The sequence below is a fragment of the Diadema antillarum genome, unplaced genomic scaffold (assembly GCF_040938485.1).
Source record: "Diadema antillarum isolate AM-2024a unplaced genomic scaffold, OU_Dant_1.0 seq00000345_RagTag, whole genome shotgun sequence".
NCBI classification, from domain to species: Eukaryota; Metazoa; Echinodermata; class Echinoidea; order Diadematoida; family Diadematidae; genus Diadema; species Diadema antillarum.
In genome coordinates, this window is record NW_027271356.1 from 591,805 (window position 1) to 615,549 (window position 23,745).

The 23,745-nt window shown below is 38.8% G+C and overlaps 1 pseudogene; it reads left to right on the forward strand.

The window, feature by feature from the left end:
• LOC139730965 (uncharacterized) overlaps window positions 1-23,745 on the forward strand; it is a 51,497-nt pseudogene that overhangs the window by 21,223 nt on the left and 6,529 nt on the right.

A 23,745-nucleotide genomic window follows, 5' to 3' on the forward strand; every position in this document is an offset into this window, starting at 1 on the left:
TGATGTATTCGAAACTTTATTTTACATAAACTTCCAAAAATACTAGAATTATAGGAGGATATAAATTTGAAATATCTAAAGTGGTATGTATGTTTCCTTTAGAAATATGTTGTTGCATGGTGTTCCTGCTGCAAGATCTGATTATACTATCAGTTTGTAGAGACTCCAACTCTCCCGTTTTCGACGGGAGATCTCCTGCCGAAAGCCCATTTTTGCAAAATCTCCCGTTCTCCCGTTTGAGATTTGATTTCTCCCGCCCTGGCTCTGTGTCTCCTGGTGGAAAGGATTTCTTACTTATTGCTATCGTATGTTGAAAAAATAAGCCTTAGATAGCACCAGAGAACATCTAGAACCATAGGAACTTCGCGCTTCACACACATCAACTTGGAGTCTCCCGTTTGCTAGGGGTTTCAGGCGGGAGAATCTCCAGATCAGAAGGTGCTTTGGGTTGGAGTCTCTGAGTTTGTCACCCTGGAAAATTGCAATTTAAATCTATATTTTATGTAAGCAATGCCAGGTGTGCAAACTCAGTGTGATGGCTTGAAAATGTAGGCGATGTAGGATTATTTATTGCTTTCTAAACCTGGAAAATTGCTGCCTTGATCCTACATTTTGTAGTTGTTGCTGGGTATCCAACATGTATACTTGGTCTGCTTCGCTGAAATGAAATTTAATACATTTTCTTGTGTGCACAGTATGGCTTGAACTATATATGGCTCAACAAGGAAGTGATTTGATTTCACTACAGGGCAAGTCCAAGATAAGGTCCCCTCAGAAGGCTAAATTTCATCTTTGCTCAATATTGACATGTTTGGTATCATTTTAAAGCTTATGAGTTGAAGTTTTGATTTCCGTGGAGGAAAAAATGATATTATGTAAATTTATGCAAATTTCAAGGGCTTCATTTGCATAAATGTGAAACACAGCGTTACATATGGGACATTTATAAAAATTCATATTAATTCAAAGGAAAGCAAATAATATTTGATTAATATGTGGACATAAGAAGTTCATCACATAGTTTAACTTGGCATGAAAATTTAGGGATTATGCAAATGATTATGCAAATTAGCTCGTGTCCTATCATGAGATGTCCCATACGTAACAAAATGAGGTCATTTTTTTAGGTTTTTTCTGAAATTGCTAAGGTTATTTTAATGCCCTTTTGGAAACTTCTAATTTATTGTTTAGAGAAATTAAATACCAGAGAAAAAAGAAAAAAAAGTAAAAGAATTTTTTTTTTTATTAGGCATTGAAATAATGTTACGTATGGGACAAATGCGTTACGTATGGGACATCCTCATACATATTGCATGTGAATGCATGTAGCTAGCTGGGAAGGTCTCTCAGTATACAAATGGTCAATCATCCTGAAGAAAGCATCCCAACATTGTAGCTACTTTTTGAGTTATAGACACTTGAAACAATACATGAACTTGACTGAACAATTTTCAGAAAGGGGGAGGGAAAAATTGCAAAATACACAATGAAAAATCATCATTAAAGGGATGGTATAGTTTTTTGTAGAAATGGGGATTCAGTCTCCAACATTTAAAGAGATGATTGGAAACCAATAATATGAATTACTTATTAGAGCATAAAATCCTAAGACTAGAGGAATTCAAAGTTTATGTGATGGAGATCCAATTTGAAATGGTTGTGATATATATAATAGAAAAAAAAAGTAAAATGATTTTTTTTTTTATTGCAAGTGATACACAAATTGTCCTTATTCAGTTTTCAGTAGTAGCCACAACAAAATTCATGGGTATATACATACTGAGGTGTGACTCGAATCAATGACCTGACTGATAGACAGACATCATATGTCTACTCGATCACTGGGGTTTCACGCAGCAGGTATTGCTTATTTATTAAACTTAATATTTCTTGTGTCAAGTTGTTTTTTATTGAAACTAAATGGCAAACTGCCCTTCATCAATGGAAGTAAACACTTAAAACTATTCAATTTTTCAATAGCAACTATCCTGATAAAAATAGGGCATACATACTCAGGTTGGTCATAAAAAATATAGAATATGATTGAATGTGATTATGATGGCAAATATCTGGGGAATATTGTTCCCTTGTCAATCTGGATCAGTATTTGAGTAATTTCAACTGATTCCACCTCAATAATTATGCAAAAATTTGTTTAAGGGTATTTTGCAAAATTATTTTGCAAAATACCCATAAACATGGATCTCCACACACTAAACGAATGGGGGACAAAGAGCATGCATACCGAGGTTGGTCATAAAAATATAAAAATATGATTGAATATGATTATGATGATGAATATTTGGGGAATATTGTTTCCTTGACAATCTGGATCAGTATTTGAGTAGTTTCAACTGGTTTTACTTCAATAAATATGCAAAATACCCATAAACATGGTTCTTCACACACTAAATGAATGGGGGACAAACTGTCCCATACGTAACTGTCCCATACGTAACACGTCATGTCTGTCTTTAATTAGAACCTGTAATTAGAGCTTTTTGCCTCATGACATGAAACTTACCTGTGATAATCTTGAGTGTTGTGACTTTCATCACAGTGAGTTACAAGTTGTAGAATGATATACTTTCAGAGAGTTTTGAGGTTGAAAAAAATGTTAAAAAAAACAAAAATTTTCTGGTCCCATACGTAACGGCACTTATTTTCTCTTCTAGAATATAATTGTGAAGGTCATTTTTCTCCATTTTTTACATGATTATACTTCTTCTAGATATCAATCACCATGATGAAGTTCAATATGATCAAAGGCCATTAACACTATTTTTCAGGTCATAAAAGTCTCTGAATGTCCCATACATAACGTGCGTGTTATCTTGGACTTGCCCTACAGTCCTCTTACCCCTTGCCATGCTGCTTATTTTCTGGAAGGCACACGTGTCGCCTATACAAACATATACAGCAGGAGGGGAACAATGGCTTGCCAATCAAAGCATAGAAATGACCTCTAGGATGTAGTGATGTGGCAATATTTAATTTTACTGGAAAAAAGGAGAGAGAAAGAAAGAATAAATGCAATTTAGGAGATGGCGTTGACACACTACTGGCCAATGAATGAATGAAGAGCTTACTAATAAAGAGATGAGAGGAAATTGGCAGGGATTGTAATGGTATCTTATTACCTCTACCAAGGAGGTTATGATTTGCTTTGGTTGGTCTGTTGTCTGCTTGTTTGTTTATTTGCAAAATAACTCAGAATGTTATTAACAGATTTGGATGAAATTTTCAGTAAAATTGATAATGACACAAGGAACATACGATTACATTTTGGCAGTAATCAGGCCACTGTCTGGATCCAGATATTGATTTAAATTTGGGAAGGATTCTTTCTCATAGGAAAAAGGGCCATTTTCAGCCTAGATGTTTATATAAACCCACAATAAATAGCCAGATTGCTTGGGAACACACTTTTGTACACTGTATTATGATGATGAATGTTGATTAATTTCTATCATGCAGTGGGAATGTAGAACTGTAATATTAGGTGGAAATCACAATATGGGTGGAAATGAGCTGCTTAGTGGAAGTTTGCGCTTTACAAGTGCATTTTTTGTTTCTATGTTTCATGGAGATCACTTGTTTTTGCACTGATGAGGCTACTATGTTTAGGGCAATGTACATGTAAATCTATCATCTCCCACTATTATCATAAAATAACCATATGTTTGCACTTTGCAGTATTCCGAAGATGTGAACCACAACAGTTGGACGTGATATCTGAGAGCTCCAAGCACTCTGTACATTGGGGAAATCAAAATAGATCGATCATGTGAATTATTCATCTAGTATGGTGTTCAGTTGGATGTCCAGAAATCAATCATCGTGCCTGTGATTTCTACTTCAGTTGTGTAGATTAGTACCACTTCATGCAATGCAGGGAAAGTATGCAACCATGATATGACTAATGAATGAATGTGATACAGTGTATGGAAGCCATCACATCATAAATCATTTTAGGGAGTTCATCTTCTCTTTACAATTCTAAGTAAGATTTATGCATTGCAGACTTTGTTCCACTGTGTTCAGAGGTGGTGAAAAAGCAGTGTGGAATGGATCAATCATCATACAATACACAGACAACCTTATTGAAAGCAGCAGCAGTCCATGTACACAGTTGTACAGTTGCCCCATCCCCCCCCCCCCCCCATGAAAAACTGAAAGGAAAAAGTCTTGTTGTTGCACCTGAACCCCAGTATTAATAAATTAACAGGCACAGATCCGTATTTATTTTGGCAAAGACTATTAAATGTATATTTGACTTCTAATGACTATTGATTTAGTGTCTACAGCTGGCCACACTCTTACAGTACGCTGTTGGAATTTGATGAAATGGCGTATCGTCCGACATTTCTGGTATTTCTACACTGAAGTGATCCACACTTACACATCTTTGTTTATTCATTTGTCTGTAATACTATTTGTTGTCTTCTTCTTTCTGTGTTGCTTTAGGCACTGGAACTGGTGGGGAATCCATCTATGGTGGCACTTTTGCAGGTAAGAGACTTTCAGAAATAATATTACTGTTATACTTTGAAGAAATCAAAGGATTTGGTGGTTTTGTGATTTTTTTCTTTTTTGGGGGGGTGTGGGGGAGAAGAGTAGCAGCACAGTGTAACTGTTTTGTTTGAAATTGTTAGATTGTTAAATTCTTAACATGAACACATGCATAAGTCAGCTTTAGAAAGTTTGAATATGTTGCTTGTTTCCTGGTATTTGTGCATTCCCGTTGTAATGCAAGGCATGGCAGTGTTAGCTGCAGAATGATTAAAATACATGGCGCCCTGTAATGAATGTAAGACTGAACAGCTGGTTGTGTGTGATATCAACCATCCTTAGTTGCGCACTCAGGTTTCACGTGTCGGGGGCTAAAAATGGTTTCCTTGGTGACCAGTAGATCACACGAAGTTTTGTATTACATGCCTCAGAATTTTGATTTGCCTATTATATTTCCTTTTATGACACATTAACTTTGGGTGAAAATCACTTGATCATTATTGTTTCTTTTATGTTTGAAGCTCTAGGTTCACTTTATAGAAGTGATGACATGTTGGTGAGTTGCAGTAATTTTTGATAGGGATGTCTGAAATTGTGGATCTTTTACACCAAAAATTGTATTTCATGTGGTTGTATGTTTGGCCAAAGCTTCTTTACTACTGATGTAGCAGTTGAAGATGGAATGTGTAGAGACCATACTATTACAACAAGCTCTCTGATTGGTTAGATTGCATTGTTACAGTTTTATTTCAACTTTTTATGTTTTGAAGTATGAGTTGAAGCTGGAAATGTAGAGAAAGATTGGATTTCTTGACCAGGTAAGTCACTGTTAGATCATGATATCGACAGTGCCAATAATATTGACAATATTGATGGTATATTGCAATTAACACCAATAATGTATTGATAATGTGATTTAGTAGTGTATTCATAACATCAGTGCTTTTTTCAGTCGAGAGTGCATCATCATTCTTTGTTTGATGATGTCATAACATTTTTGTAGTATGTTGCATCCAGATTTCTTTATTGCTATTAAAATAGCTATAGTTTCTATTCATGATCAAAGCTTGAATTTACTACTTGCAGTATATTCTTCCTGCTTTTAGCAAGGAAGTATAGTATGAAAGGCAGATATGCCTGGGTAGGTAAGTGTTCATTCAAATAAAATTGCCATTCTGTGTGGTTAAATTCTTGCATAAAGAGAACAAATATTCTTTTTAGGCATAGTGTACTACCAGCTATGTAAAAAGAAAAACTGATGTCATTATTCACGTTAAAATCTTGATGTATGATAGCATGGGTGTAAAAAGGAAGAGGTAAGTCTTCCATTCATTTATCAGAGCACTGTGTGAAGTTGTGTACTTGGCATCATTTTTAAGTGAACGTAAAATGCATGTATACAAAGATGAGTTGAAATTGATGCTCTGTATGTATTAGTCATACGAACTGGTCTCTATGCAGCATAGCATCATATCTGCATTTGTGTTACAATAGAGGAAATTTCTCTCCTTTTTTCCACCATTCCTATTTATAGACGAAAATTTCGATATGAAGCATGAGCAGCCATTCCTGTTGTCCATGGCTAACCGGGGCAAGGACACAAATGGATCGCAGTTCTTCATGTAAGTCTTCCTCTGCGGAATATCACATCATTTTAGGAGGCAGGGACATACCAGACACTTGACGAAGTTGACTGGTCCTTGCATAGCACATAAATAGTTTTAGATTGCAAGATGTCCTCTATGATCGGAATTGATGATGTGTGAAGGCCTGTCAAGTATCATGACGTCATTCCTTGAAAGAAAACAAGAAATTTCTCTTTGAAAATGCAATTTTTTCTTTTCATTGGACTAGTTTGATGGAACAGAACTTAACTTGGTGAGGGTTTCTTTTTTTTCTTGCAAATACATGAGTCAAGTAATAGTTGCATGGGATTTTTATTTTCTTTAGTCTAAATGTCAAAGATTATTAAAGGGGAACGTCTTCTTCAAATTTGCCTATCACATAAGGTTGCTGACATAAAGATTGTGCAATTTAAAGTATTGCCCAACAACAAGGTTTAGATTTTGCATATTATATGCAGTATGTGAGTGGGTGTGTGTATATATATGTCTGTCTGTCTGTATGCATGGATGTATCTCTGCCTCTATTTGTTTGTGTGTAAATGTGTTGATGCTGTTATCCTCAAACAGTGCCATTCAAGGGTTTACAGTCTCAAGTTCTTCCATTTTGTGACTGTTTACCAAGATATACAAAACTTTGAAATTAAAAAAACAAAACAAAAAAAACTTTTTTTTTTCTCTCAAGTGTCAGCCTGTAAATTAGAACATTGGAAAGATTAACCCAGTCTGTATCTAGAGTTATGGCATATACACAAAGAAAAAGGAGAATCACCCACTATACTGAGTCACAAGGTTTTATGCTGCAATCATGTGTACAATGTAAGTAGTTTGTATCCATAAATAACAAGAACGGAAATATACTGAAATTTCCTTTTAATAAGTTTTGGGCAGATAAATCCTAACTCCCCAAGCTGGTAATGAAGAAGTAGATTTTTCAGATAGAAAAAAAACTGACAGTACTATCAATTACTGCCAGAAAGATACAGAATGTTATGGGTATGGTGTACCACAGACCATGCCAAGAACGGTTATTTCTTCCCCCGTCCCCCTTTCATCCCGCATCCTACCCTAATCAGTATTCCATAACCCATACAAGCTACTCAATTTTTTCCCTCATTTGGTTTTTATATTCGATCACCCTTCTTTCAGACCAACTTCAAGCATCGTAAAGGTAAACCTTGGGTGTAGTGAATTGTAGATCTTCATCTGAGTAAACAGAATTTGTTCCTTTATTCACATTGATATTGCTTTGTGAAGTGGTTGTGTTGCTTTTAGATACATTTTTTAAGTCCATCAAGATTTACGTTTATATACTCTATCATAATTCTGTGCGATGACTCTCACATTGATGGAAATTTACAATCTTACGTACTTGGCATGCTGTAAATCAGACTTTGTGATGATGGCCACTGAGATATTAATGGCCAGCATACATTTTTCATTGTTGTGCAAATAGTTAATGCACTCTTCTTACAACCCTCTGTAAAAAGCAACTTTCATCGAGTTAAATGAAATTGGATTACACATGTAAGACTGAATGGGATTGAATTTTACCACAAACATATGACACTGTTATATTATTTGTACTATGACATCATTTGTTGACATTGTGTTCAGAAACGAGATACTTTGCCAGTGAAATTTAGTTGAATAAGTTTAAAACACTGCAGTAGATATTTGTCTTATAGGAAGTATGACTGATTTCATGAAATTCATTCCTGTTTTATTTGGAAGGTAGAGTGCCTACATTGATATATGTGATGCTGAATGCCTTACAAGCATGGATAGAGATAACCTCACAAAATGAGATAATTTATTTAATTATGTCCGATCTTCAGTTCGTTTCAGTTGCTATTCATCAAACCCATGGTCTCATAGATTCTCCTTTACCCTAAAACTAGGGGCAAACAATATCCAGCCCATCACTTTGTAGTAGATTTGATTGATTGTCTGAGTTGCTCTCCCACCCAGATTCTTTTTGACTGTTACTTAGTAACCCTGAATACCAGTATCGCCAGAAAGTCTCATTGAACAGATTTGATTCAGAGAATATTGATGTGATATGGTTTTGGTATCATTTGTTCTTGAGAGCAGAGATGTGCCCCTGGCCATTGTTTTGCTTGTTTCTATACACAATGCCAGTATCCATCATCCATTAGATAATGCCTGTTGTTATCAGTACAATTTAATCTCTGAATGGGCATCCCCCTCTCTCTCTCTCTCTCAGTTAAAGGTAAGTGAAGAAACCAGGAAGAGTTTCACCTTTGTTCCACTGTGAGAATTTATGCGATGTTTTGAATTATAAGGTGGCATTATTTGAAGTGTCATTGTGTTAAAAGTGACTTCAGTTAATCTTGTAATTTCTTGTTTCTACTTCCTTTCTGGTTTTTGCAGAACCACAAAGCCAGCACCTCATTTGGATGGGTAAGTTGGTTGGATTTCACATTGCATCACTAACAGTCCATATTGTATGTGTGTATTCAAACGTAAGACTATAGCCAGCACACCAATCCACTGCATGTCTCAGATAGTGTTGGGTCAGTGAGAGTCATTGACTATGCATCAAAAGATTTGATATTGATGGTAACAGTAAATATGGAAATTGACAAATTATCCTGTCAGAGCAGCACATCCTTTTTTTTTTTACTGAAAAGCTGAACAGAAATGACAAATCAAATTAATCACAGCAAAGCAAGAAATCGTTTGCCCCATTATATGACACTAATACTCGTAAAGGTGGCAAGTAAATTTGAGCTAAAATCATGATACAAAGATGTTTCAGCAGTGCGGACTGTCAATGATGAAGCTGCTTACCTTGTCAAATTGGGAAAACAGATAAACCTCTTTTGAAACCCATTTAGCCTTCGTGCGCAAGTTTTTAATCTTATAGAATTATTGGGATTTTACCTGTGTCACCTGCACTTAGGAAATGGTTGCTTTCAGGTCTTGTGCAGTATATGCTTAACTCTTAACGTGCCATGGTCGCCGAACGGCGACCTTAGTCCTGACGTGCCATGGTCGCCGATCGGCGACTAAGAACAGCGAGAAAAGCATTGATCATTTAAGTTCTTGTGGTACCATAATGTGTTACACCAAGCAACTGCCAATGATATGTACTGGTAGCTGATTAGCATAGCTATCGTTTCCACTAAAAATATGAGCATGCTTACATCGGAAAATTTTGAATAAATACACGATTTTTCAGCTAGATGTATTTTTTTCACATCGGGAAAATCCGCAGCAGACGCACCCTCTGCGAGATGTGTATGGATCAAAAGTCTCATAGGTAAACCACACATGTGTATGCTATTGACTCTGCGTGTATTGTCTATGCGGTTCCACTCGCATTGTTCTGCTTGGACGCTGTCCTGCGGGAAGCTGCTTTGACTTTGTCCCTCAAAGAGGGTCAGCTTTCGTTCGTCGGTCAAGTCTTTTATCCTTCTGTTTTGGTGAACGTCACTAATCGTCCCCACGATAGCATAGGAATTGCGCGTGGACAAAGGCCTGCCAATTTCAATAGGATACGGTAACGCCTGCCCGTGGTCTGCGTAGACAAAAGGAGGATTAGCAGGTTCTTCCTTCTCAGGTGGACAAAAGACACTACTCCAGGGCCCGGGACAATTACTTTAGTTTCAAATACAGGATCTGGGACTAAAGGACTCAGATTTGGGAATGAATTACTGAGGCAGAGAGAGAAATTGCTAAGACAAAATAAACTGCTAGTATCTTTGGAATCATACAATTCTAGAAGGCAATTTTGATATCATTTGAAAGAGGAAATGTTGCTCTAAAACTTTCTCACAGAGTCAAGGGAGCGTTCCATTGAAGAAAAAACAAGACCGACTCTTTTTTTCCATACTACACAAAAATCTCTAATAATTTTTTTGATGTATCAAATATTTCTGCAATATATCAGATTCAGAGAGATATTGTGGCAAACTGACTGCATGACACGAAAGAGCAAACATTTCTTGATATATGTTGTGTAGAACTCAATTTAAAACAGTCAATAGTTTCAGAGATATGGCGGTTTTAAATTTCATTGTCAGTCCAGTTTCGAAACGTTCTGGCGTTAGGTAAAAACCTCTGGCACGTTAGGGGTTTTGGGCCTGGCACATTAAGAGTTAATACTCTGTCTAGAGGAAATGCTCAGTTCAGGTTTTGAAAAGTTGCTTTATATTTGATAATGGAAAAGTATCTGGGCATTAATATTTTATACTGTAAAAGTAGATATTTTTGGGCGACTAATTTTTCGCACTCAACCAGGTAAGAAGAGTTCTGTGCATTTTTAATTCCGCAGAATCAAGACATCAACTACTGGAACATATGACAAGCAAAAATATTTGCATGCTTTTATTTTTGCGCTAGTTTCTGGTTACGCGAAATGCGCAAAAATTTCAACACCTCGAAAATTTCCACTTTTACAGTATATTGCTGCTCACGTTTGTTTGACAATATTTGGTCATGCATGAGTATGTGGTTAGATGAGATGGTGATAATGATAATGATAGTGATAGTGGTAATGATGGTGATGGTGGTAATGATTATAAAGATGATGATAAGCTTGCTTTTACGTGATAGTCTTTGTCTTGTGTGGATTTTGTATTGTCACTGGTAATGATGATGGTGATAATGGTGGTGATGATGACTGTGGTAATGATTGGAATGATGATCGTGGTAATGATGGTAATGAGCTCACTTCTATCTGACAATTTCAGTCACACATAGGTATGTGGTTTGATGGGAGTGTCAGAAGTGGTGATGATGATTACTTGGTGATGAGGAGGAGGAGGAGCAGTAGCTGGAGCCCTGTAGTGACATCCTTTTTTCTCGACACATACCTTTTTCAAAACATGCTTTAGCACTTGTCACTTTCTTTGATAAACAAATGCATGAGCACAAATTGGAAGATATGTTGTGGCGCCTGCCAAATATTGTTGCTTTCATATTTGTAGAAACCATTTCCATTCATTTTGATTTTGCAAGAAAGTTTCGAGCACATTATAAAGCAGTGAAAGGATATGATTGCATCTTTTTACTTCATTAGAGATATTAGAATGTTGAGGCTAATTTGTGGACTCTTCAAAAAGGTTGTTGATAGTCTTTTGTACACTCTGTCTTACACCAATCCTGTCGACTTGACTGTATACTTGTATAAGTAAAATATGTTTAGAAAAAATGACAGGTCATCATCTGATATCTTGCCAAGAATGTATCCAACTTCATGATTTCATCAAAGTTTTTTGACCTAAAATGAATTAAACCCCTAAACTTTAGAATGGGGTTCACAACTTTTTGTTTAGGTTTGAACAACAACAAAAAAATGTTTTGATTTAAAGGATTTTTATGTATTATATAGGTAAGTATATATCTATCGATATGTAAATGTATATATTTATATGTATTTGTTTATTGTATACTATGTAAACTTTGGCATTGTTCGCATTAGAGATATCATCATTTGTTGTTAGTGTTAACATTTGAATATTTGTTACTGTCTTTTCCAAAATTGTGATTGTATTCATTTACATGTTTTCTCTTGATCCTGTTATGTTAATTCTCTTGCTCATTGCTCTTTCTCTACTCACAAAGTGCTTTAATAGGGACAGCATCTGTGATGATATGTGCTATGGAAATGTAACGTATCATTACATGTATTATTATTGTTGTCACATAGGGTCCATGTAGTGTTTGGCAAAGTGCTTCAAGGCAGTGATGTGGTGAGCCAAGTTGAAAACCAGAGAACGGACGGCAAGAACAGACCGCTGGCTGATGTTCGGATCACAAATTGCGGAGAACTCATTCTGAAACTGAAATCAAAAGGTACAGATAGCTTTAGTGCCACCATGCCATCCCATTGCTACATAAGTTTTATTGTAAGAAAATCATTCAAATATAAGTCCTGCCCATGGGCTCTATTAATTCTTTGTGTGCGTGTGTGTGTGTGTATTAAAGTTGTATGTATTTTTGGTCACGCACCGGTTGTGGTTTTTTTTTTTTCTTCTTCTTCTTCTTAAAAATATTGCTGTTTGTACTTTGTGTTTATACATTCAAGATGAATGTTGTTTGAAATTACAGAAATCAAATAAAGATTACTGAAAAATAATTAAAAAAAGTGTGTGTGTGTCTGTGTGTGTGTATGTATGTGTGTGCGTGCTTCGTAGAGCAGGAAACATTTGCCTGTCCTTTTCCTTAAATTGGTGCTACTGATTGAACTCTACCAGATTGTTGTATGACAAGAGATATGATGGAGAGGCAACTTTTGATGTTTGAAAGATTTGTTGTTTTTCTCATTCGTATCCAATGTACATGTGTAGGTTACAGGCATCTGTGGTGCTGCTATATGTAGTAAGTTTGAAACCCCCCATTCTCTGTGCTTAAATTAGGCCTTCATCTTTGTAGTATGTGTGTACAATAGGCTCTGCATTTTTATCATGGTGATGTCACAAATGAACTTAGTATCCAGGACAAGTAAAAGGTTATATCTGTAACTGTTACTTGCCCAAGTATCAGTGTGGGTCACCCTGAGGAAAGCAGGCATCAGGGTTTTACTTTTTGTGCAACCAAACTGTCAGTTTCTTCATGTGAATCAAGTGTAATGTCAGTTGGTTCATTTATGTCTTTAGTGAGAAAGCATCATTCACTTGGAGAATGATGCACAAGTGATAGTCTCAAGTAGCACAGTTTGTTTCTGTCAAACTACGCAGAGCCCAAAAAGAAGAAGGTGGTGGCGCCCTCCTCGGGCTCCGACTCGAAATCGTCGGATGAGCCGACCGAGTCGGACAGTTCGTCCTCCACCACCACGGACTCGTCTGAGACGGACAGTGAGGAGGAGCGGAGGAAGCGGAAGAAGTACCGGCGCAAGCTGCGGGAGGCCAAGCGCAGAAAGAAGGAGAAACAGAAGAAAAAGAAGGCCAAGAAGAAGAAGTATGATTCCATCTCTTCCTTCTCCTAGTGGCATTTGTTTCTTTTGCTGTATTCAAGACTTGATTGTTTGAATGATTAATTCTTTTGGTAGTTTTCTTTGTGATGTGCTGCTGTCAACGTAGGGACTTCTGCAACTGTTAGATGTTGTAATTGTTCTATGGCAGAAGTTTTAAGTGCACAAAGGGGATAATTACAGCATTTAGTAACTTGACTGCATTTCTTGCGGCTGTCATAACATAACATTCTGTTTCCAGTTTCACCCATAATGTTACAATTTGATTTCCGGCTAACAAGCATTCTAAGCAAACTCTGTGAACTTTCAGTTGATGTGTTGTAAGTTCACATTTCACGGAAAATTGAACAGTATGACTTCCTTTTATCCGAACAAGTTTTTTCTTTTAAATTCCAGCCTTGTCTGTGAGTGTTTGCAGTTCTTCTAAGTTTGAGCAATGTCAGTATCATCCCTTGTTTTTCTCTCCCTCTCTCTTCTGTTCTGCCTCTTTTGCATTTCTGTCACATGACATCCAGAGAAGAGGAGGTTGTGTGGGAAACCAAGGAGATCAAGAGTGAAATATCCCATGTGAAGATCAATCCTGACGAGATTCCTGAAATTCCAGCAAACCGCTTCCTCATGAGAGCTCTGCCCAAAAAGGAGTAAGTGGAGTGGATGCAGTGGTGACTCATAAGCCACAACCTGAGACACAAGTCTTGTGCATCAGATATTCCAGGCCTAATCATACAGTGTTGTTTATGTGTCCTATGCCAGATGAACTGCATGTATACTAGCACATACTAGACCATGTATGCCATGCCCAATAAAACTGACAGAGTGTCCACTGTGAATATAACTCAAATGAAGCAGGGTCTTTTCACTGAACTCAATCATGTATGAAAAAAAAAAATACTCAGAGATAAGTTTGAAAAGGTGTGTTTTAATAGTGCTATGTGGCATGGTAAACATGGGTCATCGTAATGCCATCTTTGTAACATCAGAGTGACTTATTTTTGTTTTTTAACAAAAAAAAAATGTTTACTTTTCTTTTACCTTTACTTAATGGGTGAGGTAAGCTACTTTATATGTATATGAAGATATATGTAAAGCACCTTTTTCAGGGTTTTATTGTTATGGGCGCTACTGAGTGCTGTCAAGTACATTGTATGTATTATGTGTATACATATGTATGTGTGTGGCACATACTTGGTTGTAGTCAGCTTTAACTTGTCTGTAGTGACCTTTGACCTTTCAGATTTTAACCACATACTCCTGAGAAAGGTGCTCTGATTTGATCTGCTTCATTTTCATTTTCACGGTGTAGATAAAATAGTATGTGCCTGTGCTGATATCTTTTATTTCTTTACCCTTATCTCGTTTCATTTTTTTGTGATACTCCAGGGATAATCCTCCTCAGTATCAGAGTCAGAGACCACTTTCCATTTCTGGCCGCAAGATTAAAGGGAGAGGTCAAGTGGTGAGTCTACATTTAAAATTTGCAGTTACAAACTCAGCAACATTTGGAATGTTGTATATTTCACATTTGGAATGTTGTATATTTAATGAAATCTGCATAGTTAATATTTTGCTCTGTGGAAAACCTTTTTCTTAGTTTATCATTTTATCATTGTCTTTGTTGTTGTTCTTGATACACAAGTTGGTGCTTGGATATGTCATCATATCGCTACTTGCACAATTTGATTAGCTGGCTGGGTATTTTGAGCTGTTCCGTGGTTCATACACATTCCATGTATGTCAGTATACCAGATGATACAACTGCACCCAGAATATGCAGTAGTGATCATCTATGATTTCCCTTTTGGCTATAGATAATTTCTGTTAAATGTAAACTCTGGATTGTTTCAGAGCCATTCTTAAGATGATTCTCACACTGGTTTCCTTGTTGGCAGTTCAGACTTTGCTAAAACATGCTCTGTGCAATGTTCATCGTTTTTTTTTTTTTGTGCAGCGTTATCGCATGGGCAATAGCTCCCACTTCTCCCGCAGCCCCACCCCGCCCCATTGGCGTGCGGAGATCCGCAACCGGAACCGCAACAAGGCCCTGGATGACCAGCAGCGCTCCAAGTGGGAGCAGGGTCAGGGAGATTCCCCTGCTCGCTGGGAAAGGGGTGTGGCACTGAAGGAGGATAAGTCTAGGTGAGGTACCAGATTCACCAACATTTCCATGAAAGCTTCCATACAGTGCGGAATGTTAGGAGATACTGCAGTCTGCACAATTAGAGTCGGGATGGGTTATATGGCAAGTCAGTTTGTAAAATGCTGCTATCAATGTTACTTTTCAATACCCTCCAGGAAATGTGAGATGAGACTGCTAAAGTTGAAGGAAGTAATACAAAAATGTAACCAATACACATACCTTGATGTAGATGAGCAAGAAGTGTGCATAAATTTCAGCATAAGTTAAGTTATTGTCGTATAAGCTTGCATTATGAATACAAGTATTCAGTGCTCATAGTACAGGATATGGTATGGATTTCTAGTAACATGCTGTGAAAAGTGATTCTTACAATTCTTTCAGGAAGTAGGTTCAATATATTTGTATAGTGGGGCAATGGAACATGGTGGTTTACAAGCCGAGGAATTTTTGTTGAAAACCTTTCTCAGCAGAAAAGGACGACGGGACAGAGAGGGGGACAAGAACCGGAAGCACGGTAGAGACAGGAGAGGGAGACGGGAGAGTGAGGAGGAGGAGGAGGAATCGGAGATGGAGGAGGGGGAGGTGGTGTCACAGGACTCCAGGGAGTCCAGGAGGAAGAAACCCAGAGACAAGAAACAGAGGTGAGATGGTCTACCTGTAGTGGATGGGCAGAGTCAATGCTGTCCATTAACCCCTTCCGTGCCAGGGAATTTGGACAGTGTGTACTATGCTATGTGGTTTTCTGTGTCAATTGGTACTCAAAGCACACAAATGGTTAAGTATGACCATAAGTAAGTTATGTTATTGTTACCCTGTGTGAAGTACATTTTGATTTTTATGATGCCAAGTCTCTAAATCATGCATATTCAAACTTTGGGTGGCAACAAGTGACTTGTTGAATAATGAAGACTATTGCTACTGCTTGATGGCTCAATGAGATTCTTGACAATAACTTTGATCATTGAGTGTGGTATCATGGGGTAACATCAGTTGGAATCATCTACAATGGGACTTGCATATGGCACAGTGATGTTGCAAATGTATCGGTGACACCCAGGGAAGAAATAATACCCAGTGAAATGTGATACAGTACTTACCAGCATTGGCAAATAGATTAGGGATTGTAATCAGTGATTCAGCTCTTTTCATCTGTTATGGTCACAGACAGATAGAAAGGTAGACTTGTGTGATGTGAAATATCTAGAATGAGGCATGATAAAGTTGTTTTGTGTTTTGAATGAATGTATAAGATGTCATTGCATTCTTGTGATAATGTTATGATTGAATGTTTTTTAGAGATCAAGGGTACTCTTCCCTCAGGAGGGTAATGTTGTAGGTCTTACGAAACAGTTTCTGTCTTCTTCGTCTTCATGCAGGTCACATAGCAAACACAGAAGTAGGAGAGATGAACATCATAAGAAGAAGCCTTCCAGAAGACGCAGCTCACGATACAGCGATGAAAGTGATGATGATTCCCACTCCCGTTCCCGCTCCCATTCCCGCTCCCGCTCCCATTCCCGTTCACGTTCTCACTCGCCCTCCCACGCTCATTCACGCTCAAAATTCCAGCGGCGATCTCGCTCTCATTCTCACTCGTATTCCCGATCCCGTTCCCGTTCCAAGTCCCGATCCCGTTCCCGATCTCGATCCAGATCGAGTTCCCGGTCCTACTCAAGGTCACGTTCCCGCTCACGGTCTCTGGACCTGCGTGACAAGCTCAGGAGGAAGAGGAGTGGGTGGAGGAGTCGTGAGAGATCTCCACCATCAAGATTTGACAGGAACTCTCGTTCTGAGAGGCAAAGTTCATCAAGTAGGGTCATCACCAGTGCAACCATCCGGGATGACTTTCAGAAAGCAAGGTTTGTTCTGATGCCACAGTGAGGTTCTCGTGAACCCTGTATGTCACCATTGAGCTTTTCAGCCAGTACTATGGCATAACTCCTCCAATTGCAGATATACTTTGAGACTTATGATAGACGACATTACTTGACTGCAGTGTGAGATATTTCTCAACAGGCAAGGAGTCAAACTTGGCTGCGGTAGGAATACCTGAGAGATTTAGTCATGCGTACAATACATCTGCAAAGATCTAAAGGCACGCCACTGACTGTATGTGTGCCAATTGTGATGAAACAAACATATGGCATGTTAATGCCAAATAGATGGGGGTGGTGTAGGTCTCAAACAGTTGGCTCTGTGTGTACGGCAATTGACCTTTGTGTGTACGGATAGAAGAAATGATGTCACACTGTGTGTGTTTTTGTAATATGAAATTTATTTTTGTGAATTAGATTACAATATATTTAAATGTATTTTATAAGATACACATTTTCCATGTGTTTTGCTCTTCTCTGAATGGGCTTGTAATGAGAGTAGTAGTTGTAATCAAAATAGTAATAGAGGTGGATAACATTTTGATAGTGGCAGAAGTAGTGGTAGTAATAGTATTTGTTGAGGTTGTGGATATTAGTATACTGTTAGCTACTTTGCAAATTGGAGTGTTTATTACAAAGTGTGGATGGCAGACTATGAAAGCATTCCACATCTCCTCTCCCCCTCGTCTGGTAGCAAATCAAAGGATGAGGACTCCTCGGATGACAGCCCTCCTCCAACCCACTGGAAGCCGGGTCAGAAGCCACTCAAGGTCAGGCCCTCTTTCACCAGCCTTGATATCATGAGGTGAGTTGTAGAATCGCTTGTTGTTGATGTCCTTCTTCTTGTTGCTATTGCCTATGAATGGTCCCTGGCATCTGTTCTGGCCTGTGATATCCCATTCCCTGACAATTTCCTCTGGTGTGAATAGGTCTTCACATCACAAATTCTGAATTTGTTTGCTCTAAATGTGTATCAAATGTTTAATTATTTTTTTTTTTAAGGTTTTTTTTGGCACTCATTAATCCCACCCCCCCCCCCCCCCGAAAATAAATGTAACTCCTTTATGTGTATCGTCAACTGAAATAGGCATAACAGTATGTAATGATTTCATGCACCCTTCCCATAAACCAGGTGCACCAGCACACAAAAGCAAGATGGGTTCATATGATACAGTTCCACACCTTTTCTTGACATACTCACGCACATGGTTTGTGATCTCTAATTAGTCGAGAAAGTGTTTTGTATGTGTGCATATATTTTTATGTGCATTTGAATGTAACTTTATCAGAGGGTACAATGTGACCCTGCATTTTTGCAGGCATATGTCTGCAGACCTATTGCATCTCACTGCAGTCTCCGTTTGTTCAGAGCAGGGAGGTGTTACAGAGATGGAGTGGCAACTCTTCGTAATTCATGCAAACACATGTTTGGGTTCAAGGCGTTACAATGGGATGTCTAGCATTCCACTATGCTTTGAAGTCATGCTCGGCACCGCTCTAGTTGCAAGACGAAGTTCAGAAACGAAAAATGCATTTCACCTTTTCGTTGAATTACAAGCTTTATTTCACCGTAAGATTTTGAATGAAATACTCGGATTGGTCTAGAATAGTTTAGGAAAGAATTCAATATGTGACCCTGCACCTCAAAACAAACAAAAAGTCGCCAGACATGAATTTTTAGTTAAGACCATATTCTGAAAGAGCAGACTTTAAGCTTTAAAATGATGTATAACTCAAATCAAATGGGCTCTCCTGACCTATCTAAATATTGGAAAGAAAGCACAAACTCAGGAAAAGTGTGAACTGAGAAAAGAGGCTCTGAAGTACAGTGTCTATTCAAGCGCTTAATCTTTACCAAACCGTGCTGGCTGTGCGATGAATGGGACAAAAAACAGGAAGTAAACCACCAGAGTAACAACAATGAAGGGATTATCAGGTTAAACTGAAATTAAGCATGCCTCATTAACACATTCTGTCCATAATTAATGCCATCTTTCAAAGCGGTAGCACTATCCTTTCAAAAGTTATTAGAGTTGAAAAAGAAGAGTGTAGACAAGGTTTTTCAGAAATGAAAAAGGGATTCCAAAGACACACCTAGTCACACTATTCTACCAAAAATGTTCGAAATAAACTGCTAAAAAAACACACTTTCCTGCCCATTTTATGATACCAAATTTTAGCATAATGTAAAAGAAGACCCGCTCTTTCAGAAAATATGAAAAAGTCAAGTTCGGCTAGGTTGACCCATTTCACTTATTTTCAGTCCTCACGCAAAATCAGTGTGTGCGACTTTATGTTCGTTTTGAGGTGCACGGTCACATATTATAAACATGTATTTCTAGTCTCTTCGTAATGCGCAAATGGAAATGAAATGAAAATTAGGCCCTCTTAGAAACCTAATATTTTTCTATAATGCGCACATTTCCGCATGTTAGTTTTCTATCTTTTAATCTGGGATATTTCGATCTTTCAAATAAAGTACTCCGCTAAAGTGTGTTCCAGCGTGCTTTTAAACTATTTGCTGTTAAAATTGTCAGTTTTACACTGCATTTTGATTCGCTGCTCCAATTCAAGGTACACAAATTCATTGTTGGCATCACATTGAAAGAGAGAGCAGTTGCAGTAGGGGCAAGTATTTCTAGATGTGAGAGCGCTAGTCCTGATTATTGATGCTCTCTTTTGTCGAAGCACATGGGTAACACCTGTAGTTGAACGCAAAACTTCTCGGCGGTGCCGCGCATGACTTCAAAGGAGAGCAGTAGTTGTCTCTCCTTCTCTAGCACCTCCCTGTTCAGAGGTAGATACAAGGTGGCTGATTTTTTTTGTTTGTTTGCTGTACCTTTATTCTCTGCAGCCAAGCAAGGAAGGCAATCGAGCTGTCGGGGCGTGCCAAGCTTGTCAAGAAGCCATCTCCTCCGGCTCAATTTCACAAGAAGTCACCGTCGCCTCCACCACAAACTTCTGTCTCATCAAAGAATTCAAGGTATCATATCATAAGTTCTGTCTCATTATACTGTATGAAAGCAGTGGTTTCTGTCTCATGCAATGAAGTTGTTTGAATTCAGGACTGCAATTGTGACCCCTGTTTCATTGCCCTGTATAAGCAGGACAACAAGTTTTTATGCCTCCGCCAACGAAGTGGCCGGAGGCATTATGTTTTCGGGTCGTCCGTCCGTCCGTCCGTCCGTCCGTCCGTCCATCCGTCCGAATGTCCGTCCGTCCGTCTGTCCGTCCCGTTTTGTTTTTGTCGATATCTCAAGAACCGTGGGGTGGTTTTACATCAAACTTGGTATGAGGGTATATCCTGGGGGGATGATACTTTGTTTGGATTTTAGGGTCACGGGGTCAAAGGTCAAAGGTCACAGGTTATTTTGTGAAAAAAAAACTTATGGCACAGTATTTTACATACTATGAGACATGAACGTTTAACTTGGTGTAAGGGTAGAGTATGACAAGACAAATATTCACTGGTATTTGGGGTCAAAGGTCAAAGGTCACAAAGGTCCTTATGATATAACAGAAATAAAATATTTTTATAATATTTCAGATGTTAGACCCATGAAAGCCACTGATTAACATTGTGTTTGATCGATTTAAAAAACTCTAAAACTGAGCTGCTGGACCAGTCTAATTATGTTCAGATGGATGACACAAGAATGCAAAAATAATGAAAGTAACACATTAACTATGAAGATATCTATGATAATTGCATTTATTCTCGGTCCGAGAATAATTCTAGCACAGTAGTCTATGGAGGTGATTTCAAATTTTTACTTTTTTGAAGTACTAAATGATAATTTTGAAGTAAAATATTCTCACAGCTCATTTTTTACACCTTATCAGATATTCTGATAGCATTTAGGACCATGCAGCTCAGATTTTTTTAATCTGAACATATTAGGAGAATCATGCATTATGGCGAAGGCATATCAGTCGCCATAGCAACATTTCTAGATTTGTGAAGTTGTCAGTTTAGATAAAAAGATAACTCTATTAACAAGTGTAGTGTTTTATAGATTTAGATTGAACATCATACGTTTATGTAAGTTACAACCCCTTTGCCAGAGATAAGATTGTCCACCTCCTTCCAGTATTGTTGGTAATCAATTTTGTGCTGTTTGCTTGGATAGGTATGAAAGAGATAGTAGACAAGGGGAGAAGGTCCCACAAACCAGCATGTCAGAGTACTCTTCCTCCAGACCCCGGCAGTCAAGCACCTCGTCCACCAACCCCATCTTGACAAGGAAGCACTCGTTGAGTCCCCTGCACAAGAGCAAGGAAGCTGACTACCAGAAGCAGGGCCGCAGGGACGAGATGGAGACGCGGTCACATCGCCGCCACTCATCGAGAGATTCTTCATCATCCTCTTCGTCTGGGAGCAGGAGAAAGGGAAGAGCTTCCAGTTCACAATCCTCATCTGAGTCAGAATCAGAGGATGACAGGAGAGCTCAGGCAGAGCGGCAGAGGCCAGAAACTAAGAAGGCATCCAAGCCTGTCGTCAAGGAGACCTTCAAGTGGAACCCTCCATCTGAGGATGAGGATGGCAGTCCGTTGGTGGAAGCAGACCAAAATGAGAGGGAAGCTCAAGGACGAAAGATGCTCCCTGAAGAGGAGCAGAGCACCAAGCACTCTGATGATGATGATGATGAGGCAGGTGATGAGGGCTCACTGAACAAGAGACTGCACATCTTGACCAGCCACAATGAAAAAATCCTGGAGTTTGTCACAAATGGCAGCGCGGCAGAGAGTGACAGGAAGAAGGAAGAAACTGCAGATGATGACTCCTCCAAGTGTGCTCAGGATACGGATACAAAGCAAGATGCCAAGATGGTCAAGTCTCCATCCTCCTCCTCTTCATCATCCTCATCCAGCTCGGAGGACGACAACAGCAGCAGCTCCGGAAGCAGCAGTTCAGAAGAGGAGGAAGAAAATGACGACACTGCCAAAGCACCTAATGGTGCAGCCAAAGAAAATGGTCAGTCCAGGGAATCAGCAGCAGCAGGAGGAGGGAGAGCTGATCAAAGCAAGCTGAATGATTCCGACAGGTCTAAAGAGGAGCAGCTACCAAGTAAGGAGCCAACTGGCAGTCAAGATACCATGGTAGCTGCTTCCCAGCACAGTGTACAGCCTCCAATGAATACCACCAAATATCCAAGGAATGCTGTGAACTCTCCTAGAAAAGACGCCAGCTCTCCTGCAAATGCCAGAACACCGCCCGGAAAGCACAGGCTATCCCACGAATCGGCCAACAAGTATACCGGCTCTTCTCCAGGTGGCAAGAGCAGGTCTTCTGCAAACGCTCCAAGCAAGTCTCCTATTCCTGGCAATGTGAAGAGCTCCGGCAGGGCCAGCGCCAGAAATGGGAGCCTGAAGAGGGCTGAGAGCCGCAGCCGGAGTAGGAGTAGTGATGAAGATTCTCGGTCTGAACGATCCAGATCAAGAAGTGTTTCGAGCAGCAGCAGCAGAAGTAGAAGTCGAAGTCGGAGCAGGAGCAGTAGTAGTGGCTCTCGTCGCCGTGACTACCATCGTAGACAACGCACTCCATCACGAGGCAGATCCCCGAGGCACAGGTTAGTGGAAGTTCACTTCACTCAGTTTACATGCAATATTTCATATTTCATGCAATTTCCCCTGGAAAGAAAAAAAGTGTTTCAAGAAATACAAAATTCTATGTAGAAATGTACCAATCAGAGTTTACGTGGCAATGAAGTGTCCTATTATTGGCATCTGAGTAGAGACACTCAAATGTAGTAGATTATTCTGAGATAAGCAAAGAGCACTGTCTCAGATAACAGGTAGCACTGCTTAATGTTTGAAGTGTGTCTTCTGATTGAGAGACGGAATATTATGTTGTTGTTTTTGAACACTTGATATTGTTTCTTTAAATTTGCTTTATTGGTTTGGAAGAGGGGATGGGGGAGATAGAGTATACACATGATTCAGAGATTGTTATCTTGCAGTATTGATTACTTTGGACCAACCGTACATATCCCATGTTCAGTTTGTGGTTTTCATACAGCATTTCTAGTGTGTTTACCATTCAGAAATCTATGCACTGTCAGTGAGGGTGCAGTTGCTAGTTTATTTTTTAATTGTGTCATGAGAACTTTTATTTTGTGATGACCATGAAAACATCCAAGCCCGAGAAGATGACTTTGAATGTGGACAGGAGACAAGAGAGGGCAGTACAGGGCTTACACACTTAAGCACAATATTGTAGCAAGGTTCAAAGTTAAGACTAAAATATGGAATCCAACAACACTTCAAGAAAATTTGATATGAGGTTTATCTGACTTTGCACACAATAGAAATGTGAAAGGGCGATGAAATGACTATGATTATAGCCATGATATATTGGTATCATGTCTTAAACCTGCAGAATAAATGTACTCTGGATAAATGTATCTATCAAAGTTGAGTTTGCATATATGTGTTGCAGGGCAATTACAGGCTCATGATGCTGATTGTTAGGAAAGGGAAAATCAACGGAGTATGCATATACACGTGTCAGATACATCGATCAAATGTTATTTTGTGTTTCAAAGCCTTCTAGTTGGCATGTGTTCACACTGTCTATGGAATGCTTTTCTGCCAGTCGGTGCATTGTTGTAACTTTGCTTAACCATGCTTCTTCACGACTGTTCATTTTTGTGAAATGCG